This window comes from Pteropus medius, unplaced genomic scaffold, assembly GCF_902729225.1.
Source record: "Pteropus medius unplaced genomic scaffold, Ma_sr-lr_union100, whole genome shotgun sequence".
NCBI classification, from domain to species: Eukaryota; Metazoa; Chordata; class Mammalia; order Chiroptera; family Pteropodidae; genus Pteropus; species Pteropus medius.
Window position 1 is genome coordinate 18,480,683 of NW_024349802.1, and position 22,827 is coordinate 18,503,509.

The window sequence follows — 22,827 nt, forward strand, 5'->3', positions numbered from 1 at the left end:
CATATAAAAAGAATTATACACCATCACCAAGTGGAACTTATCCAGGAATGTAAGGTTGGTTTATTATCTAAAAATCTATTAATTAAAATTCAGTAATACCTCATATAAATAGATAATCTAAATAGATGCAAAAAATGCATTCGTCAAAATCCAACACATCTTCATGATAAAAACACTCAACAAACTAGAATAAAGACTTTGTCAACTTGACAAAGGGCATGACAACTTACAGCTAACATACTTAACAGTGAAAAACTGGATTTTTCTCCATAAGATCAGGAACAAGACAAGGATGTCTACTCACCATTTTATTCAACATTTTACTGAAGGTTCTAGCCAGGGCAATTAAGCAAGAAAAAGAAATAAAAGGTATCCAACATGTAAAGAAATGTTTAAAAGTATCTCCATTTGGAGATGACAAAATCATTTATATAGAAAATCTTAAGGAATCAAATAAAAAACTTCTGGAACTAATATATGAGTTCAGCAAGTTTTTAGAATACCAAACCAATATACAAAAATCAATTGTATTTCTATACACTTGCAATGGACAATCCAAAATTGGAATTAATGAAACATTTCCATTTCCAATAGCATCAAATAGAATAAAATACTAAGAAATAAATTTAACAAAGAATTACAAAACTATAAAACATCGTTGAAAGAAATTAAAGATATAAACAAATGGAGAAAACATTTCATGGTCCTGGGTCAGAAGGCAATATTGTTAAGACGGTTATACACCTCAAGTTGATCTACAAATTCAACCAATCCGCATCAGAATCTGAAGACACTTATTTGTAGAAATTAACACTGAGATTCTAAAATTCATATGAACCCTGAAGAGCCAAAACAATCTTGAAAAAGAAAAAATAATGTTTCAAAAATTACACTTCTCAATTTCAAAATTTATTACAAACAACAGTAATTAAGAGAGTGTGATATTGTTATAAAGACAGATAAATAGATCAGCAGAATATACAGTCTAGAAATAAACCCTTTCATTTATGGCTTATTGGGTTTTTTTGCAAGGGTGCCAAGACCATTCAATGGGAAAAGAATATATTTTCAATAAATGGTGCTGGAACAATAAATAGCCACACGCAAGAGAATAAAGTGGGACCCTTACCTCAGACCACATGTAAAAATTCACTCAAAATGGATCAAATACATAAATGTCAAAGCTAACAGTATGAAAATTTCAGAAAAAATTTGTGGGGTAAATCTTCATGATTTTGTATTTGGCAATGGATTCTTCGATATGACACCAAAAACATGAGAAACAAAAGAAAAATAGATAAACTAGGCTTCATCAAAATTAAAAACTCTTGTGCTTCAAAGGTGACTATCAAGAAAGTGAAAAGACAATCCACAGAATGGGAGGAAGTATTTGCAAAACATGTATCTGATAAGAGACATATGATATTAAAAAATCTATATAAACAACTATATCTATATAAAGAATTTTATATAAGTTTTATATAAAGTTCTATAAGAAATTTATCTATATAAAGAATTCTTACAACTGAGCAATAAAAAGATAAATAACTCAATTCAAAAATGGACAAAGTTTACAGCCATGCTACCCTGAACAAGCCTGATCTCATCTGATCTCAGAAGCTAAGCAGGGTCAGGCCTGGTTAGTGCTTGGATGGGAGACCACCTAGGAAGATCAGGTGCTGTAGGCATAAAAAATAAAAAAATAAGGGATTGTAACCTGACAAGGTCCTTGAAATCTGTGAGGTCAACCAAGGGTTGCCTCACCTAAAAAAAAAAGAAAAAAGAAAAGAAAAAATGGACAAAGGATCTGAATAGACTATTTTCCAAAGAAGATACATAAATGGCCATAGGCACAAGAAAAGATGCTCAACATAGACATCAGGGATTGTTTTGGTTAAACACAGAGTTGCTATATGACCCAGCAATTCCACCCCTAGGTTCATATCAAAGGAAAAATAAAACATATGTCTACATAAAAACTTATATATGAATGTTTATAGTAGCATTATTCATGTAGCCAAAAGGTGGAAGCAAGCCAAATGTCCATCAACTGATGAACGGATAAACAAAATGTAGTATCTCCACACAATGCAATATTATTTGCCAAAAAAGAATGAAGTACTGATACATGCTATAATGTGAACGACCCTGGAAAACACTATGTTAAGTGAAAGAAGCCAGTTACAAAAGACCATATATTACATGACTACATTTAAATTAAATATCAAGAATAGGCAAATCAATAGAGACATAGAGTAGACAGTGATTGCTTAGGGCTGGAAAGATGGAGAACAGACATGTGACAGCTAAAGGGTACAAGGTTTCTTTTGGAAGTGATAAAAATGTTTTAAAATTGACTATGGTGATGGTTACACATACCTGTGAATATACAAAAAAACACTGATTTATTTACTTCAAATGGGTGAATTGTATGGCATGTGAGTTATAGCTCCAAGCTATTTAAAAAATAATAGAAAATTTCTGGATATATCTAATGCAACATTAATTATACTCACACTGTGCATCCAAGCTTATATTCCACTATTCCCCAATAAACATCTTTTTACTGAAATCAAGTAAGCCTAGAAAATTTCTGCCAGAAAAGCCATATTGATTCCTAAATGCAAGAATTTGTACATCTTCTTTCCTAGAGCTTGCCCTCATCCTCCTCTTTCTGCCTAACCCACAATTCAGATACACTTCAAAGTTACTGGTTCATGCTTTAAAAAAATGCCTGCATAAACTATGCCCCATCTCTTTAGACTATAATTTTCACTGAACTCCGAAAGTATATTGGACATGCAATTTTTTACAGCCATGAATCTTGATGTCATGTCTTTCTACATACAACCTATGTTACTGAAAAACATTAGCGTTCTGCTGCCTTTAAATTTCTTTTAGAAAGGCACTAAAGATACGATTACTGAGTGGATCAATATGAAATTTGAAATTACTGAGTGGATCATAAAAAATTACTGGTGGATCAGTAAGAAATTTCTCTCTGTACATGTTCTATTAGTACTTAAATAGTTGTTGAATACCTACCACATGCTCAGCATAGGAGCAAGATGGAACAGAAGCTACAGATCTGGGTAGAAACAAGTCTCAGCCACCAGCCAATGAAAAATAAGAACAAAGAAACTGAGATTTTACTTCTCTTTTGTCTCCCATCTGCCAGATTTTTACCTGGATAGATCCCATTTGATAGGTCTCCCTTTATGATCCATGGCTCTTCTCTTTGTTCCAACTTAGAGATGACATCTGGTTTGGAAGCTGGATACCCTATTATAAAGACATCATAGATGAATACATTGGAGGAAGAAGAAAGGGTACTGTTTAAAAGCCTCACAATGAAGCTGTCCAGCTGGACCTCAGTAAAGTAATGACCTTCCACTGGAGAGAGGAAAGAGCACAAAATCCTTACATATGTCAGGAACCTACTCAACTCAATCAAAGGAGAAAGGAGAGGCACTGGATTGGATGATGCTGAGTTATTTAGGAAAGCTATCCTTACCCACTGAGACCAGGTAGCTGAGGTTCTCCAGCATCACATCCTTGTACAGGGTCCAGTGACTGCCTCTCCTCCTGGGTGAAATTCACAGCCACATCCTCAAACGACACTGGACTCTATAATAATAGCATGCTCCTGTTCAATCTGAAGGGATAATCCTCATCATTTTTACCATAGTAAACAAAACTATATGCCCAGTTCTACATTATGCCTATTGAGAAAAATGATGCAAAATTCTGTCTTTAGAAAAAAAGTCAAACACGTCAAGAGAACAGAAGAGCAAAAGAAGCCTAATTATACAAATGGGAATTCAATAAAGGCAGCATTTCAAATAAGTGAATTATTCAACAAACAGTATTGGGAAAACTAGATAGTCAATTGGTTAAATATTAAAGTTGAGACTTTATGTTTTAAAAAATAGAATAAATAACTTCCAGATAGAGAAAAATCTAAACATCACAAATTATTAGTATGTACTAGGTTAACCCAGGAGGAAGGAAATGTTAAAAGTTCTTTCATGTTTTAATTTTTACTCCTATTTACTTTTTAAAATGTTTACACCAAGTAGAGATAATTCATGCAGGCTAGGAAGAAAAAAAACAGTAAAATGACTTTATAAACTGAAAAATAGAGAAAAAACTGGCATTAAGTTAGGACTAAATTCACAAACCCTGAGAACATAGCAAAAGCTATGGAGTATGAGACATCCCTGTTGGCCAAGCGTTAGCCACTGAATTATAACTTAAGAACAGCCTATTTGAGAGAAATATTTACTTTGGAGACAAACAGACGCTTATCACTCCATCTTATCTAGGTTTTATCCCTGGATAAACTGTACCAGAGTTTCATAAAAAATAATGCTTGTGGAGTTTGGCTCTGACATTATGATGACTGCCCTCTAAAATAAATATTTTAAGACACAACCACAAAAAAAAAAAGATAAAATTATACAGGAGTATAGGTCAGGACATCATCTAAGACCTAAAAGAATATATTTTTTTCTTCCTAAATCAGCTGAATTCTCTTTGTGGAGAGAATATAAATCATGTACATGTCCTCTACCTTTCCACTGTGGCTGCCAGAAGATATCGAACAAATTTGTGCTTTAATTTATAAACTTATATAAAAATATATAATTTAAATATAGTGAGTGTATTATATTTAATATAATTTATATATAACAAATACATATATTTGAACTATAATAGTAGTTTTATGTGGTTTAAAACCACATATCTGCACATTACCATACTACATAGCAACTCTTTCCAAGTCTTTATCTTTTGTTTGCTCTACATTTCCCCCAATCCTAATGTTTAGCTTTCTGCCCTTTTCCATTTGATTGTATAGAAACCATGTATAAAATAAGGAAGCAACTCACCTGAGACCTGGTTATTTCTTGCTTCTCTTCTAAAAGGGTGGAGGTCTGGGGAATCACGACTGGGAGACAGACTCGAGTCTCCAAGGGCCAGAACTGACATTCACTAGTCTAAAAACGATGACCACCAGAAGTCAAGTGGATAACAGGCCACCCTACAAGAGAAGGTTGTTTGGTCCATACAAAGGGGTCAGCAAGCACCATGTAGAGAAAGTCCTCGTGATTAGAATATGATCATGTAGAACTTAGACAAGGTGTATTTTTAATTCAATAAATGCAGATACGTTTTCTGTTGATTTACTAACACCTTATTGTTCTCCCTTGAACCAGCAATTCTAGTAATTCTATTTGTAGGATTCTATCGTGAGACAATAATCGTGAATATGTGTATATACTTATTTAACTGCAGATGAAGCAGTTCTCTGGCAATAAGAATGGGAATAACCAAATACAAATTTGAGGAATGCATCCATATTCCTTAGACAGAAGCAACCAGCAAAATCCTAACAGTTCTTTCATATTTTTATTGCTGATTTTCAACAGTGCAGTTGTCTACATAAGAAAATAGTGATAGGTTGGAACCACTGATAAGTGGGAATATACCACAATGCAAGAAAATATTTACCTGGTAAATTTTTCGCAGTCCCAGGACGGGTCATGAAGATAGGGATGAACTGCTGAACTCATTCACAGGAAGTGAGTGATCCCATGTTAGAGAGACTATTTCGTATGGGGTACCTTAGGCTTTATCAAAATAAATATGGAAAGAAACAGTCATGTTCACATTTGGACACCCAACTCTGCAACAAGCAAATACGAGATGTTTAATAAATGTTTGTTGAACAGAATATATAACGATTTCAATAAACTTAGATAGAGGCAGGGCTGAAATCACAGCTCACATGAGAAAGAGAGAAAAACAGCCCCTCACATCTGAGAGCTGGCCTGGCACTCACAACTCTCCTATTTAACATAATTACATAGAACATCGACATCAGACAAGGCCACACTGTGACCACGGCAGAATAAGACAAAAACAAGACTTCTCTGAAATCATGTTTTAACACAGACAAAACAACAACACTGTCCAATCCACAAAATACCAAATACCACCCTCTACCAGTTAACCTGAAGGACTGCTACTTTTGTACCTATTACAGTTTTAGTCTCAGTCTAGTCTTTCATTTTTCTAGGTAAGATTTATTAAAATTCCCAATCATTGAATTATCCCACTTCCTGACGATATCCAATTCAGAGCAAAGCCCACTTGCTTAAGCCTGCCTCAAAAATCACCATACTTTATACTCACAGGTCGTCTCAGGGAAGTGGAAAGGCTGACCCTGTGAGTGAGATGTCCCTGCGGGTCCCCATTGTGCGCAAGTTCCTAACTTGATGCTAGAGGAATAAACCCAACTTGTTCAATACGGGGTTCCTAGTGGTCTTTGGCTATAGAGAGAACTGACAATAATAATCCTATCCCTTTAGATTTATTTGGTCTTATGTTCAAAGGATGTTTTCTTCCGTGAGGACTGAGTGATGGAGCGAGATGGTGGTTTGAGAAAACATCTGAGGGTCTTCGACTTGGCAGTGGCCTCTGACCTGCAGAGATTGTAAGGTGAAGACTTTTCTAGTAGACTGGGACTGACCTTTATCAGCCCCTGGTCCCTGTTAATGATTTCCACAAGTCACTGAATCACTAGGTACAGAAATTCCACAAATCACTGGCCACACAGAGACCCCATTGGCACACAGACCCATGTAGTTAATAATAGAACCTACTTCATAGAGTTGTTATGAGTATTAAATTAGTTAATACATTCAAAGCACCTATAACCGTGCATGGTATATAGCTGCAATGATCTGACACCAACTACTTGGAACTAGACCAGACTTCACAGGTTAAGGGCACAGTCTTACACAAGACTGCCCTCACTTCAGTCACCAGCTGTAAACTCAGGGGTTCTTAGTATACCCTCACTTCTGGCCAGTGGGCTAAAAATTCAGGGGTTCCCAGAATTCATTCAGGTTTGATAATTCACTTCAATGACTCACAGACAAAATTCAGGAAAGCACTATAGATGCTCAACTTACAATGGGGTTACCTCTCAATAAACCCATTATAAGTTGAATATATCATAAGTCAGAAATGCATTTAACCTACTGAATATCATGGCTTAGCCTAACCAATTTCTACTGAATGCATATCATTTTTGCAGCATCATAAATTTGAAAAACTGTAAGTTTAGCCATCATAAGTCGAGGCTATCTATATACTTATGATTACAGTTTTATTATAGCAATAAAATATGAATAAGAACTACCCAAAGGGAGAGACTCGTAGTGTAAGGTCTGGGTCACAAAAAGCAACTGTTGTTCTCTCTGTGTTGAGTCGGGATGTGTGACCCTCCCAGCACATTAACTGTGTGACAATACACAGAGTATTGCCAACCAGGGAAGTTCACCTGAGCTTAGTTTTTATTGCGATTTCATTACCTAGGCATGATTGGCCATGAAGATAAACTCAAACTCCACCTCCCCTCTACTCCTCAGAGGTCAAGAGGTTGTCCAAATGATATCCTGTGGTTCAAGGCCCCAACTGTTTAATCACATGGTTGGTTTTTGTAGGGTGGCCAGTCTTCTATCTAGGGGCCCACCATGAGTCATCCAGTTAGCATAAACTATCAGGGCCTACCATGAATAACAGAGACATTCCTGTTGAATAACAGGGACAGTCCAAGGATTTAGAGGCTACCTCCCAGGAACCAAAAGCAAAATCTTTATTTTGCTAGCCAAATTCTTTATTCCAAGGATTTAGAGGTTACTTCCTAGGAACACTGAACAAAAGCCAGCCAGATTCTTTATTATACAATAGTAAATGCTGTATAGACATTTCCTTTTGTTGAAAATTTATGTCATATAAAAACTGTTATAACACGGAAGGTGATTATCCAATATTATTTTTTCTAAATAACCAGTTTCCCTGGAATTATAGATATCAATCAGGACACTGATTAACGTTGCAATAAATCAATTTGGAACAACAGTATCTTCATGATACTGAACTGTCCTGTGGAGGAAAATTGTCTCTCAGCTTTTTCAAGTTTTCTTTTTAAATATTACTCAGATGAGTTAGCTATTGATCTTCATATTTATGTAATCTATATAAATGTGTGTGCTTAGAAAATATCCAACTTCATCACAAAATACTAATTTAAAGCATTGTTAGCTTCTATTTGCAGGCATTTTAAATAAATCTCTGAGTTGCATTTCCCCTTTTTTCATACTTTATACTCACAGGTCCTCTCAGGGAAGTGGAAAGGCGGACCGCAAGAAGTACAAAAGGCCTTCAACTCAAAGTCAAATTCCAGAGTGAAGAGCCCAAACTTTTGGTGAAATGTGATCCCACCCAGTAGAATTCTTGAAATGGAGTAGGTCTGGTCGCTAATGGAGTAGGCTTGTTGCTAAGTGCCACCTGTGCCTCCCTCTGAGTCTTCTTTGCGGAGAGGACTGGAAACTGGGGCGGGGAGCGCAGCGCTGTAATCAGGTGAAACACATTTAAACTAGGTGCCTCACGCGCACCTAGCCTGTCCCTGCGCATGTGCAGCACTGATACATGGGAATTCTGGGAGATGTAGTTTGCGGTCGGAGGGAACACGGCGCCCCTTTCTGCATTAGTGTGCTCTCCTTGACCTCACATCGCTGACCCTCAACCGCGGCGGTGGGTCCCGAGTCCATCACTAGGCTGTACTTGGTTGAAACTGGAGGTGCGCCGGCCGAAGAAGAGGGCGCAGGTGAACAACAGGGCTCAGCAGACTTTGGGGTAGGTGTGGACGGGCATGTGTCAAAAGCGGCAGTGACCCTGCACAACCTGGGCTCGTGAGGCCAGGCGGACGGGTCTCAGAAACCAACGCGGTGCACGGGCACTGCAGGTGTCGCGCCACGGAGCGCATGCCTGTGCGCACAAGTGGCAGACACCACGAGGAGGAACGCCTTCAGCAGTTTCGAAAGAGAACCAAGCTTTACTGAAGGTCTGAAATGTTCCAGGTGAACTGGTATTTGTTTTCCATAGGTGTCTAACTTTATCTCTTACAGCAACACTTTAAGTCGGTTTTTCAAACTATGGGCTGCAACCCAGTAGTGACTATGGGTGGTGAAGTCTTGTTCAGTGAGTCAAGACTAGGATATTTATTTGCCAGTACTTTTTCTTTAGTTGGGATACAATTTACGTGCAATGATTTGCACGTGATTTACAGAGAATAAAAGTGTAAAATTTGTTGTCTACACCCAAGTAACTACCACCCCACCAAAATATAGAACATTTTAATCCTCCAGAAAGCTCTGCCCATTCCAGTTAACCCTTCCCCAGACCAGTTTTCCAATTTCTATCTGTATAGGTTAATTTTGCCATTCTAGGTCATATAAATGGAATCCTGTAGTATGTATTCTTGTATGCAAGCATTTAAAAAAGTTAAATAACACTAAACTATCACACATATATCCCAAGTGATAAGAATTTTTTGTATAACTTACTACAGCTATATATATATGTATATATATATATATTCAAAGACTATTTATTGAGCATCTGTGAGCCAGACACTGTTCTGGTGCTGAGGATACAACATTGAATCAAACAAAAATCCCTGCCTTCATGAAATTTTAGTTTTGGTAAGTAGGGATAGTCAATAAATAATAAGTACAATAAATCAGTAAATGAGATAGTATATTAGAAGATGAGGTGTTATGCACGAAGAAAAAGTAAATCAGGGTAAAGTGTAGAAAGGTTAAGTTTGAATTAGGTAGACAGGAAAGGCCTCCTTGATGATATTTGAGCAAAGACTTGAAGTAATAGAAAAGTGTGCTGGGCAGAGGAAACAGCGTGCGTGCATCCCTGCGCATGTGTGCGTGTACACGCACTAGGTTGTTTTGTAAAATATGTTCATTACCTTAATCAAAAAGTAAAAATAGTGAGAGTCCCTGGTACAATGCAGGTATTAGTTCCAATTTTACTGAGGCTCAGAAAGGTGAAGTGACTTGCTGGAGAATTACATCAACCTCATCTCAGTGGATGAGGACCATTTCCCAGTGTCGATTGGCATGTGCCTGATTGACTACTTTCCCTGTCTTAGTTGCTCCAAATTGCCAGCCCTTTGAAGTACTTTTACAGGTTTGGCCCTGAGTCTCAGTAGACCAAGATTGATAATCTTTTGGGAGGCATAGCTACAAGTTTGTTGAAGGACATCTCTTTTTCGGGTACAAATTGGCATCTTCATTAGGCAGTCTGGATGAGTTCAGAGTTCAAAGGACCTAAGGCTTGGGTAGCTAGGCCATATCCCATATCATTTCCCATTGACAGGATATCAAACCACCAAGCCAGTTGTGATCCACAAGTTGGAAGAAGAAGAACCATGGATGATGGAGAGAGAAACCCCAAGTTGGAGCTACCCAGGTGAGTTAGGTGAAGAGGGGTATAGATGGAGGTGAATGAAATTAAGATCACAGCTGGTCAGTCTTAGAAAAATGTGCTTCAGGACTCTTTCTAAAGGCCTTCGGTCCATGGCCACACTACCTTGAACAAGCCCAATCCTGTCTGATCTCGGAAGCCAAGCAGAGTTGGGCCTGGTTAGTACTTGGATTGGAGACCACCTAGGAAAACCAGGTGCTGTAGGCATAAAAGATAAAAAAAGGATTGTAATGTGACAAGGTCCTTGCAATCTGTGAGGTCAACTACGAGTTGCCTCGCCTAAAAAAATTTAAAAAACTAAATAAATAAAGGCCTTGGACCTTTGGAAATAACCAGGGACTGTTGACATAAGTTTCCTACCTACCCGAACGCCGTTTCCATGGGTCACTTTCCCTCATTCATGCTCTTGTTTGCATGGTGGTTAGAGAATGATATTATCCCCTTCAGGGGTATTCCACCTGTGATTTTTATCAGCTTCATTAAGGACTTTGAGATTTTTTTCTTTCTTTTTTTAAATTTTGGCAAGATATACATACCAGAATTTACTATTTTAACAATTCAGTGACATTAAGTGTATTCACATCGTTGTGCAACCATCACCATGGTTCAGATCCAGAACTCTTTCATAATCACAAACTGAAACTCTGTACCCACTAAACAATAACTCCCATTCCCCCTCCCCACCAGCCACTGGTAGCCACTATTGTACTTTCTATTGTTATGAATTTAACTATTCCAGATACCCCATGTAAACAGAATCATAGAGTCCACAGTTTAATGTGTCTGATTTATTTTGCCCAGCATATCTTCAAAGTTCATCTATGTTGAGGCATGTGTCAGAATTTCATTGCTTTTTATAATTGAATAACTTTCCATTGTTTGTATATACCACATTTTATCCATTCATCTGCCAATGAACATTTGAGTAGCTTCCACCCTTTGGCTATTGTCAATAATGCTTATGTAAACATTGTTGTACAAATATCTGTTTGAATCCCTGCTTTCAATTCTTTTAGTTATATACCTAGAAGTAAAACTGCTGGGTCATGAGGTAATTCTGTGTTTACATTTTTAAAGAATTGCCATGATGTTTTCCACAGCTACTGCACAATTTCACATTCCCACAAGGGTTCCAATTTTTCCACATCCTCTCCAACCAACACTTATTTTCTGTTTTTCTTTTTTTTTTTTTATAATAGTCATTCTAATGGATATGAAATAGTATCTTATTGTGGTTTTGATTTGCATTTCTCTAATGACTAATGATGTTGAGCATGTTTTCATGGGCTTATTGGCTATTTGTATATTTTCCTTGGTGAAGGAAGTGTCTATTCAAGTTCTTTGTCCATTTTTAAATTGGATTTTTTTGTTCTCTTGTCATTAAACTGTAGTTCTTGGTATATTCTGCATATTAGTCCCTTACAAAAACCCACATTATTCCTTCCTCCAGTGTTCTAGTTGGATTTATTTGATTCTTTAGATCTTCTTAAATATGCCTACCAGATTTGCTACCTAAAGGATACTGCTTATTCTCTCAATAACCTGATAAAATAAATCTTCAATTGTTGTCTATTACCTAATATATGATATTTAACTCCTTCAGCTGTCTACCCTCTGCAATGTCAGTTTTTCTTCTTTCCTCAGACTTAGCTTTATTCCTTTTGAAACTATAATTAATGACCTAACTGGGTAAGGATTCTGGCCACCAATTACAATGTATGTGGGGTGGGGTGGGAGGGGTTTTCCCATATCATCAAGGAATTCAACAAAGCTAGCTGGGTATCCTACAATTCAACTCAATTCTGACACCGTCTACCCAGAGATTGTGTCAGAGTCCACAGTTTAAGGGCTCAGTCCCACAAGATTGCCCTGCACTTCAAATGCTAATTGCAAGTCCAGGTTGTTACCTGTACTTCTGACCAACTAGATATAAATCGGAAGTCCTCCTCAAGTTTGATTAATTTGCTAGAGTAGTTCACAGAATTCAGGAAAGTCATTTACTCACTAGATTACTGATTGCAAAGGATATTAAAGGGAATGAATCAACAGCCAGATGAAGAGATACATAGGGCGGGGTTCCAAACAAAGGCCCTTAACGTCCTCGTGGAGCTTGGGGCCTGGCATGGTGGCCTGGAAGTGTTTTGATTCCTCATCCTGGAAGCTCTGTAACTCGCCTCCGTGTTTACAGAGGCTTCATTAAATAGGCATGATTGATTAACTTATTGGCCATTCATGATTGATTCAACCTCCAGTCTCTCTCCCTTTGCAGAGTTCAAGGGGTAAGACTGAAATGTCCAACCCTCTAATCATATGGTTAGGTCCGCTGGTGATCAGCTCCTGTCTTAAGGTGCTTTCCAAAAGCCTCCTCTTTAACATCACAAAAAACACCTTTCTTGTTCTCACCACTTAGGAAATTCCAAGGGCTTTAGGAGCTCTGTGCCAGAAACAGGGACAAAGACAAAATATATGTGTTTCTTATTATAAATCACAGTATCACACAAAAGTTATGTATTGGAGCCTCTGGGGACTCAATGCGGGATACAGAATGAAAATCTACTCACTTTTTTAAAGACTTGATGACTTATGTGTTAGAAACTGGGCCAGGAAACTCAGTAGAATTGTCAAATTTTGAAACAAGGAATGATATTATTGTTCTGAATGTCGTGGCTTAGTGTAATAAAAGTCAGGTACTGTCCGAGGTTTATAAAATAGATGGAAATGAAAATGGATCCATGGTGAGACATCTGCTGCTTAAGGTCTCCACATTAGTGGAATCCAAAAGTTTGGAAAACATGATATAAAGCAGAAATTGACAAACACACAGTTGTGGGAAAGCCTTAGCAAGAAATCAAATCTCATTATACATCTGAGAATCCATACTCTAAAGAAACTTTATGAGTGTATTGAATGCGGAAAAGCTTTCTCTCATAAGTCACACTTCACTGAACATCAGAGAATTCACACCAGGGAGAAACCCTATGAATGTAATGTGTAGGAAAGCCTTTTTCCAAAAATCACACCTCAGCATTCATCAGAGAAACCGTATGCTTGTGATGAATGCGGGAGAGGCTTCAGCATGAAGTTACACCTCTTTGTACATTGGAAAATATACGCAGGAGAGAAACTTTATGTATGTCCTAAGTGTAAGAGAGCTTTCAGTAAAGTGTCATGCCTTATTAGACACCAGAAAATCCATACTGGGTAGAAACCTTTTGAATGTAATGAGTGTAAAAAAGCCTGGTTTGGGAAGTCTGACCTCATTACACATTACAGAACTCATACAGGGGAAGAACCTTCTGAATGCAATCAGTGTGGAAAAGCCTTCAGTTATAGCTCAGCCTTCTGTTGACATAAGAAGACTCATAAAGAAAAAATTCCATAAAAGAGAAATTAATGGAATATCTTCAACTAAAAATTACAGTGACGGAAAGCTTTCAGTAGAAATCAAACCTGATTAAGTGTCAAGTCTTACTAAGAAGAAGCCTATTAATTCAACATATTTTTAAAAGAATGTAGCTTTATTTCTATGGAAATCATATTCCAGATGTGTTGCCACAGTATTTCTAGAAGATATTACAGATATGTACTCTAGACTACAAAGATTTTTGATATATATAAATAACTGGAATTCCCACAACAAAATTAGAAAACCATATATGGACAATCTGCAAGATATGAAAGCATTATATTCCTAGCTGTGCTGCATTATATTATGCACCATATAACATAAATCACATATGTATCAGAATTGCATATGTGAAGCTAATATAATTATGAATATAAAAGTATTATATATGGAATGTCATCTACCAAGATTTTCTGCATTAAATAATACCATTTTTTCTTCTATTAAGAAAATAAGAATTTTAACAAAAACCATGGCATTCAATAAGAGTTTGAAAGTGTGAAACAATAAACATTTTTCCTGTTGTTTGCTGGTACATATAAAAGATTTCTGCTACTCCTTGATCAGTGATAGAGTATTATAGAGGTGTTGTTATTTACATGAAATATATAAATATGAGATAGATATCTTATGAGAGTGAACAAAAAAATAACCTTGGCCTCTTAGAACACGCACTACAATTTAAACAGTAATTTCTAAATTACCCCCTTTTTACTTACTGTTATTGTTCTCTCCTAAACTCATTATATTAAGCCCTAATGGCCAGTACTTCAGAACGTGACTGTATTAACTTAATTATTTTAAAAAGTAATTAAGTTAAAATGAGGCTGTTAGAGTGGACCCTAATTCAAAATGACTGGTGTCCTTATAAGATAAGGAGATAGGACATACAGAGGGACACCAGGAATGAAGGTGCACAGAGGAAAGACCATGTGAAGAGGCCATAGAAGGGTGGCCATCTGCAAGCCAAGGAGAGAGGCCTCAGAGGAAACACCCTGCTAACACCTTGATCTTAGACTTCTAACTTCTAGAACTGTCAGAAAATACATTTCTGTTATGTAAGCCACCCAGTCTATGGTATTTTATTATGGCAGCCATAGCAAACTAACACACGTACTACTGCTCTTTTTCACTGGAGTATTTAATAAATTTGAATATACAAATTATAAGTACTACGCGATCCAGCAATATGATAAGGGGCTTGCTGTACTGTGCACCATTTCTCTCTATTTGGAATTTCCTAATCACCTTGCAATAGAAATACTTTCATAAGGATTTCACGATTCAGAAATATAGAGACATTTTGCAGAGAGAATTGTTTATTTTTAAAAATCCATTTAATGGTGGGAGACAGATATCCTGTTAACTTCCGTGTGAATATCCATGGCATTAGAAATCAATGTGTTTCTTCTTTATTCATTAAAAATGGAACCTTATTTTCTTAAATTGAGGTGTAACAGAGAATTAGGAATACAGAGAATATGTATACAAGAGGTAGTGTAAGAGCTTTCATTCTGGAGCCAGGAAGATCTAGATGATATATCTGCTTTGAGCCTTATTTTCTCTTCTGTGAATTTGAAATAACAACACTATAATTTGTTGGGTTATTGCAAGAATTATACAAGATAATATATGTATAATACCCATAAGATGTTACCTATTTTTATATTTTTTCAAGGATATAACTGGAAAGACACATTCTAATTAGAAAGACAGACAAGGAAATGATTCACTGTAATTGAGGCTGTGATAGAGGGAGATAGAGAGGACTGTGAGGGGGTCACATGCATCATTCTGTTTCATTCTCACAAAGATGTAGGCCTTGAACCACTGCCTCCATTGCCCCTGTTTTAAGTCACTGAATTTTGAGGCTGGTCCTAGAACTATACTGCTAATGTTACAAAAACTAAAATATGTGACACTGGCTTAGCACCTAGGCAGTAAGAAAACTGATGTCAGAAGCCGGAAAGATGTTTATAAACCAGCAAAACTTTTGGTAAAATTGCCTCCTCTATGTATATTTACTATGCTGATGGCTCTAGAAGATATTAGAAAATAGAATATTAGTAATATTTGCTGGTTGATATTAACTACATTGGATAAACTACTACAAGAAAGAAATAAACTCAGGAAAATTAATGATCGACAAGCAAAAATAAAAGCATACAGTCTAGAAATTTGGGGCCTTACAGAGTTAAAACAAATAACTATTTCTAGCCTTCCAAAAGTAAGAGAATGATTTAAATAGCTTTGAGAATCAACAACCTGATAAACCTTATCGGTGACATAAAGTGACTCAGGAGAAAGATTTCATTAAGAGGCTGAAATCTCCTCATTCAAGCCTGATACCCTCATAGCAGTGTCTCGTCCGCCCACCCCAGCTCTGTGTTACAGAAGATCAATTTTAGTGGTAGCTAAGAAGACTGGTCTCCCATTCCCAACCTAGCTCCTGGCTGTACAGCAGGGTAGGGTAGGCCAATAATACTGGGGCCCTGATTCCCTCCCCACAAAATCTTTGTTTGTAGGGTGGATGTTCCATGCTGTGGAGGGAGGATGGGCAAGCTGAAAGGACAGCTGGCTACCATTCTCCCAGCTTTCACTTGTAGATCTGAGCTTCCATACTTGGGAAAATAGATTAAAAAGACTTCAGACTTCCACTTCTCCATTCAAAATCCTAGTTGTAGGGAGGGGTTTCAATGCCAAGAGGAAAAGCTTAACTGATAGAGACTGCTAACTCAACTAGGGGCTAGTGTCAAAATTTAACTGGATTTTTGGACATCCAGTTGGTATTAGAGAATTGATGTAGAAAAACCCTGCGCATTTAGTGTCAGAGTGGTGCCAGAAAAAAGACATTGTACCCTTCAAAAGTTAAGGAGAAATATTTTCTCAGAAAAAAATATTAAGGGAGTTTGTCACTAGTAGACCTACCTTGTCAGAAACATTATAAGAAAATCTTCAGAAAGAAAGAAAATGATATAAATCAGAAATTTAGATCTACGTAAAGAAAGGTAGAGTATTATAGAAGGAATAAATGAAGGTAAAATAAAACCTTTTTTTTCTTAGTCTTAATTGATCTAATAAGCTTTTTTAAAAAATAGTAACAGCAGTATATTGGTTGATTATAGCCAATGGATAAGTGAAATAAATGATAGCAATGTCATATGAGATGGAAAGGAGGAATCATATATATAGATATAGATATAGATACATATCTATAGATATATCTTTATACTTGAGTTTCTTGTAGACAACACACACTGATGATGGGAATGTAAAATGATGCAGATGCTTTAGAAAAGTCTCTGGACGCTCCTCAAATGACTAAGCATAGAGTTACCATAGGAACCAGTAACTTCACTCCTAGGTACATACCCAGGAGAAATGAAAACTTATGTCCATGCAAAAACTTGTACACATATTTTCAGAGCACCACTATTCACAGTAGCTAAGAGGTAGAAACAACCCAAATGTCCATCAACTGATGAATGGATAAGTAAAATATGCTATATCTATACTATGGAATATTATTCAGCCATAAAAAAAGAATGAAGTACATGATACAGCATGAACCTTTAAATATTATGCTAAGTGAAAGAAGTCAGTCACAAAAGACCACGTGCCATACGATTCCATTTATATGAAATGTTCAGAATAGGAATTACACAGAGACAAAAAGTAGACTAGTAGTTGCTTAGGACTGGAGGAAGGGATGAGGGGATAGGAATGATGGCTAAAGAGTATAGAATGTCCTTCTGAGGTGATTAAAATGTCCTAATATTTACTGGTAATGGTTACATACATTCAGTGAATATATTGAAAGCATTGAACTGAATACTTTAAATGGATGAATTTATGGTATGTGAACTATATCTCCATGAATTGGTTTTTAAAAATTGAATTGTTGGGCCTATAATATGTAGAGGTTTAATATATTTTACAGTACAAAGGAGGAGAGAAAGAAAGAAATTATAGGGGATTGATGAAGTGACATCAGATGGTAACTTGAAACCACAGGAAAAATTGAAGAGTGCCAGAAATGGTAAATGTTTTTTTAAAATTTATATATATGTGTATACGTGTGTGTCCTTTCTTCTCTTAGTTTCTTCAAAAGACATAAAGTTATATAAAGCAAAAATTATAATACTATATTGTTGGCTTTTAACATATATAGACATTATGACAATAATAGCGCAAAGGGGGTTAGAAGGGAGCAAATTTTCTGTATATCACTGTTATTAAGTGAGTTATTAATCTGAAGAAGATTGAAATAAATTAATAGATATCTAAGATGTCTAAGCCACTGGAAAAATCATAAATAGTTTTAAAATCAGTAGATATCTAAGATGTCTAAGCCACTGGAAAAATCATAAATAGTTTTAAAATCAGTAGATACTCTGCCATTAAGAATGGAGAGCCTAACTTCTCAGTCCCAGTGTGTGCGGTGCATAGTGACTTTGAAAATGGATAGAATGTGAAGAGAAGGGCAAACAGTAACTTTAAAGTGGAGAAACATGACAAATACCACCTCAGACAGGTGGTCAATGTCAGAATCAACACTGATAAACCACGTTGATAACATGTACTCTTGATATGACACGTGGCACTTTACCTCAGTGGCCTTCCTCCCCAAAACAAATCGCAGTCTAAGCATGAGAAAAACATCAGAAAAATCCCAATAGGGGGACATTCCACAAAATACCTGACCAGTTTTTCTCAAAACTGTCAAGGTTATAAAAACAAGGAAAGTCAAAGAAACTGCCTCAGCCAAGAGGAGCCTAAAGAAGCATGATGGCTAAATGTAATGTAGTATCCTGGATGGAAGGAAGCCTGGAGAAGAAAAAGGACATCAGATAAAAACTAAAGAAATCTGAATAAAGTATGGAGTTTAGTTATTAATAATGTATCAATATTGCTTCATTTATTATAACAAATGTATCAGAGTAATGTAATAGAATCAATGGTATATAAAATCTTGACTATCCATCTACATGCTGCAGAATCCACAAGTGGTACCCGCCACAAGTGGAATCATCCTCTAGAAGTTCCTGAGAAAGCCCTGTGGATGGAACGAAGTTTAGAACCAAAGACGTTGCTGGTCCTCTTCCCATTTTCTTTAACAGAAATTACTCGAGAAGCATCCTGACATCTCCCCGTACACAGAACATGATGGAAAAGAGAGTTGGCAAGATTGGGAAGACCTAAGCATATGAACATTTATTTAAACATGATACGCCTGGAGAAGATGGTGTGAAGAATGGAATGAGGTCTGATAAGACTCCAAAGGAGGGCTGTTTTAAGGGTGAGATGATGTGTCCTGGGAGCGCACATAAGGGAGAAAGGTTTTCTATGATATATATCTGTTAGGTTAGCAGATGTAGTGCACATGTAGTGAATTAGGGGAGCAGGGGAAGCATGTGGCAGGGCGGGTGCCATGCATCTGGGATTAGAGTGATTTTAGGAACAATTTGAAGCCCGGGGGCTTACCCCCTCAGTGTTCTTCACCTCACAGAACAGCAGAATCCCTTGGGTAAGACAAACCCTGATCAAAGACCCAGACCTCCACCTCTTTCTCTCCCAGGAAACTCATTTTCCTTCTGGCACTGTTCTTCTGCAGGGCAGAATTCTGCTGGGTCTTCACCTCTTACAATCATCCTTACAATGATCCTTGGAAAGAGTCATCATCTGGTATTCTAAGATGGGTCCCTTGTAAGGCCATTTTGGCCATGCCATCTATACTTGCATCTCTTCCCACAAAGGCATCTGAGTCTAGTGGCCAATGGACTATTTCTCTTTCTAAAAAAGTATATATGTATATTACTCAGCGTACTTTTCTACGTCCTCTCTCCTCACTGGAACGTGCCTGCCTCATGGAGCATGGGATGGTTTTTGTGATTCACTTCTCTTTATGAGGTTGGTCACAGAGATCTGCAGGTGGGCTGTGTTTACTTTCTTTAAGAAGATGTCATTGGCTCGGGAATATCAGTCAGCCATGTCTGAATCCCAGACACAAGGAGACCCCAGAGAAGAGGGTGAGGCTGCCCCTAACTGCCTAGATGACTAAGTCACCAATGTATTAGAATCTTGAAATCACAGCACCATGGAAACAGAATCACAGAATTTTGGATCTGGATGGCACCAGAGAGCTCACATAATCTAAAACATTAACAACAACAACAACAAATCCTGGGGACAAAGGGTCAGATTTAGGACTTCTGATCAGCCTGGCCAAGAACAATGGCTACACAGCTCCCATCAGCCCACATCTGAGATGCTTCCAGAACAGCAGCCAGATCCCGTATTCTCCTTGGCTTGCTATTCCTACCATCTGCCACTTGGGGCTCTCTGCCTTGAGCAGGTTCAAGGAGCAAAAAAGTGATAGTTGAGGTTGCCTCTCAGAGAGGCTCATGTTTCTCAGGTTGACTTCAACATTAGCTTACTGTGTGTGTGCGTGCACTGCATTGGGACCTAAGGCATTTTTACAATATACGATTCAGAGTACTCCCTGACTCAGATTGGCCTGTCACAAGAATAGGTACCTAATTTTTTTTTTTTACTGATAGATTCCCCACAATTAAAGAAACTAAAATTTTCTAATGGCAATAATACATGTTCACTGTTAAAAACTCAGACATATAACTATAAAGAAGAACATGAAAAGCAACTGAATTTCGCCTCCCAACATAAATGCTGTCAACATGAGACATTTAAAAATGGGCCATAGTTTATAAGTTTATAACTAGAGTTTTACTTAGCAATACACCATAGACATCTATCTCATTATATTCAAATTGCTCAATAATATTTCCCCGTGTGGATGTGCCATAATATATTTAGCCAAACTCCTATTTAGAGGCCTGGTTTGTTTTCGATTTTTCAGTAATATAAACAATGCTGAGATAAAGCTCTGGTTCCTAGATTATTTATGTTGGCTGGTTTTAATATGTGATATGAATTTTATCCACAAGGGGGAAGCAGGCTACTGTGAGAAGACAAGCTAAGATTGGGGAGGAAAACAAAAAAAAACCCGGAAAGTTCTTTGGCATACATAAATTGACTTCAACCTTGAGGCAAATATTAATGTTTTCCTCTTTTTAAGGATAAGGAAACTCATGTGGGAAGCGTAAGCCATGTGTGCAGATTCTCACCAACCAGTGAGCACCAAGGTGGAATTCAAAGCATCCTTTTGATTCCATATAGCTGGCTTTCTTCATTTCACTACACTTCCAAAGTTGACATCAGTAAGATATTCTTCCTACATTCAATTCAGTTCTAGGTACTGTGCTGGGATATTATTCAGCAATGAATAAGAGGATCCCTGCCCCTCAGGGGGTCATTATCAAGTGCGAGGGCAGATTTATACATAAATAATTGAATGACTAAATGCCCACCAGAAGAGACAGAGCCCAGGAAGGCAGGAAGTCATTTTGGCAGTGAGGCAGGGCACAGCTTTATAAAAGAGGCTCAATGACAATAAGAGCTAAAATTAATTGAGCTTTACTCAGTAAGAGACACTGTGTTAAGTGCTTTATATGCATAACCTAATTAAAAGGTCCACGTAGACCAGGAAGGTATTGTATCCTTTTCACAAAGACAAAAATTAGTGGTCAGAGAGGTTAAGAAACTGGCTACTTGTGGCGTAACACTGCAACCTACATCCTAATTTGGCTTACCATCCCCAGAAGGGATGATAGACCTTCAACAGGCAGAGCTTGGAGACTCCTAGAAGAGGAAACACAGAAACAAAATCTTAGAGACAACAAATACCAGCACCTTTGGGAATACAAGGGGCTGGGTGTATCTGGGGTATGAAAGAGGAAGGATCTGAAGAGATAAAGACTAGAGGAAGAAAACGAGTCAGATTGGATAAGTCTGTGAATAGCAAACCAAGGAGATCCTACTTTATCTTGTATTGGGGGGAGGGGAGCCCAACCACAGAGAATAACATTACCTGTGTTTTATGAAGGTTATTTTGGTGCATTGCATAAGGGAATAAGAAGATTAGTTAGGGGATTATTAAAGTAATCCTGGCCAAAGATAAGAAAGAATGAGAACCAAAAGACATTACTGAGATAAAATCCACAAGATTTGACATCTCAGATATCACGGAGAGAGAGGAGAGAACTATGGTTAAGAGTTCCATGTCTGGGCAACTGGGAGAATGTGAGCATGTACACCAAGCGGGGGCTGTGAGGAGGGAGGAGATGAGGTCACTTGTTTTACATGAGATTTTCTTACTGAGGGACCTCTGAGTGGAGATGTTCAGTGGAGAATTAGAAGTAGTAAGCTGGTGATTTAGATACAGAACCTAAGAATCAGAAGAAATGACGCAGGGAGCTGGCCAGGGAGAATCTATACTTGAGATTCAGCAGAAGATGAAATCTGCTGAGAAGAGACTGTTCCAAGACCTGACCACTGTCTGACCTGTGAGCTGGACCTAGTTCAGAAGGGAGATTGCTCACTGCAAGTCAGTGCCCATTCTGTCATAAACCATCACCCCTGCCTTGCCTCCTGGTATGTGCTAGTTCCTGGAACAGGCCGTTATTTTGACCTGGTCAAGCATATAAAGTAATTCCCTGTACCTGGTAGCATTCACCTGCTAGACCCCATGAATGTTGCCATTTTACTCTATATAATTCTTTGGCACCTACCCAGTGGTGCAGGGATCCATTTGTCTCGCAGCTGCCCAAGACATGCCTCTTACGTAAGCTTCTCTTAATAAACTCTATTAACTACCAGACTGAAGTGGCCAGCCTCTTTCTTTGGTGTTTCCTTGTCCTCTACTTTCAGAGGTAGATTTTCAGTCCCAGGACCTTTTCCTGGGCCTCCATATACTAAAAACCTGTAATTCCACTGCCAGGTTTCTGTCTTAGATAACTAAAATCACACATGCACAAGAAAGCTAGTCACGGCAGCATTGTTTGCAGCAGTGAAAGTCTGGGTGAGGGGAGGAATAAGTAAATAACAAAAACATCCACATGGTTAAAAATTAAGTATATTAAAAATAATAACATGGACAGATCTCTAAAACATACAGTGGTGAGAAAAGCAAGTTGCAGCACAATAATAAT

The 22,827-nt window shown here is 37.5% G+C and overlaps 1 protein-coding gene, 1 long non-coding RNA gene and 2 pseudogenes across 41 annotated transcripts in view; 3 read left to right on the forward strand and 1 right to left on the reverse strand.

The window, feature by feature from the left end:
- The window catches only part of ZNF300 (zinc finger protein 300), a 56,046-nt gene that overhangs the window by 26,140 nt on the left and 7,079 nt on the right, over positions 1-22,827 (reverse strand). For 15 of the 36 annotated variants that reach the window (XM_039836581.1, XM_039836623.1, XM_039836610.1 and 12 more), the window contains exons 1-5: positions 8,185-8,413; positions 5,515-5,633; positions 4,893-5,044; positions 3,515-3,627; positions 3,187-3,282 (exon numbers count right to left, since the gene is read on the reverse strand). The gene's annotated coding sequence lies outside the window, so the exon portion shown is untranslated. Of the gene's footprint in view, positions 1-3,186; positions 3,283-3,514; positions 3,723-4,892; positions 5,045-5,514; positions 5,634-6,198; positions 6,655-8,184; positions 8,417-22,827 lie in introns of those variants that run through there. The other 21 variants (XM_039836628.1, XM_039836618.1, XM_039836617.1 and 18 more) reach the window with 11 other exon arrangements.
- On the forward strand, positions 1,570-1,688 carry LOC120581869 (uncharacterized; annotated as a pseudogene).
- Positions 8,530-22,496, forward strand: LOC120581578 (uncharacterized). Of its 5 annotated transcripts, XR_005647331.1 has the most exons (5): positions 8,530-8,709; positions 10,246-10,338; positions 17,700-17,798; positions 18,880-19,058; positions 19,374-22,496. It is a non-coding gene; the product is annotated as an uncharacterized LOC120581578 (long non-coding RNA). The 5 variants fall into 5 exon arrangements; XR_005647328.1 differs by having other exon boundaries at positions 8,530-8,933; positions 18,880-22,496; XR_005647329.1 differs by having other exon boundaries at positions 18,487-22,496.
- LOC120581834 (uncharacterized) lies at positions 10,442-10,560 on the forward strand (annotated as a pseudogene).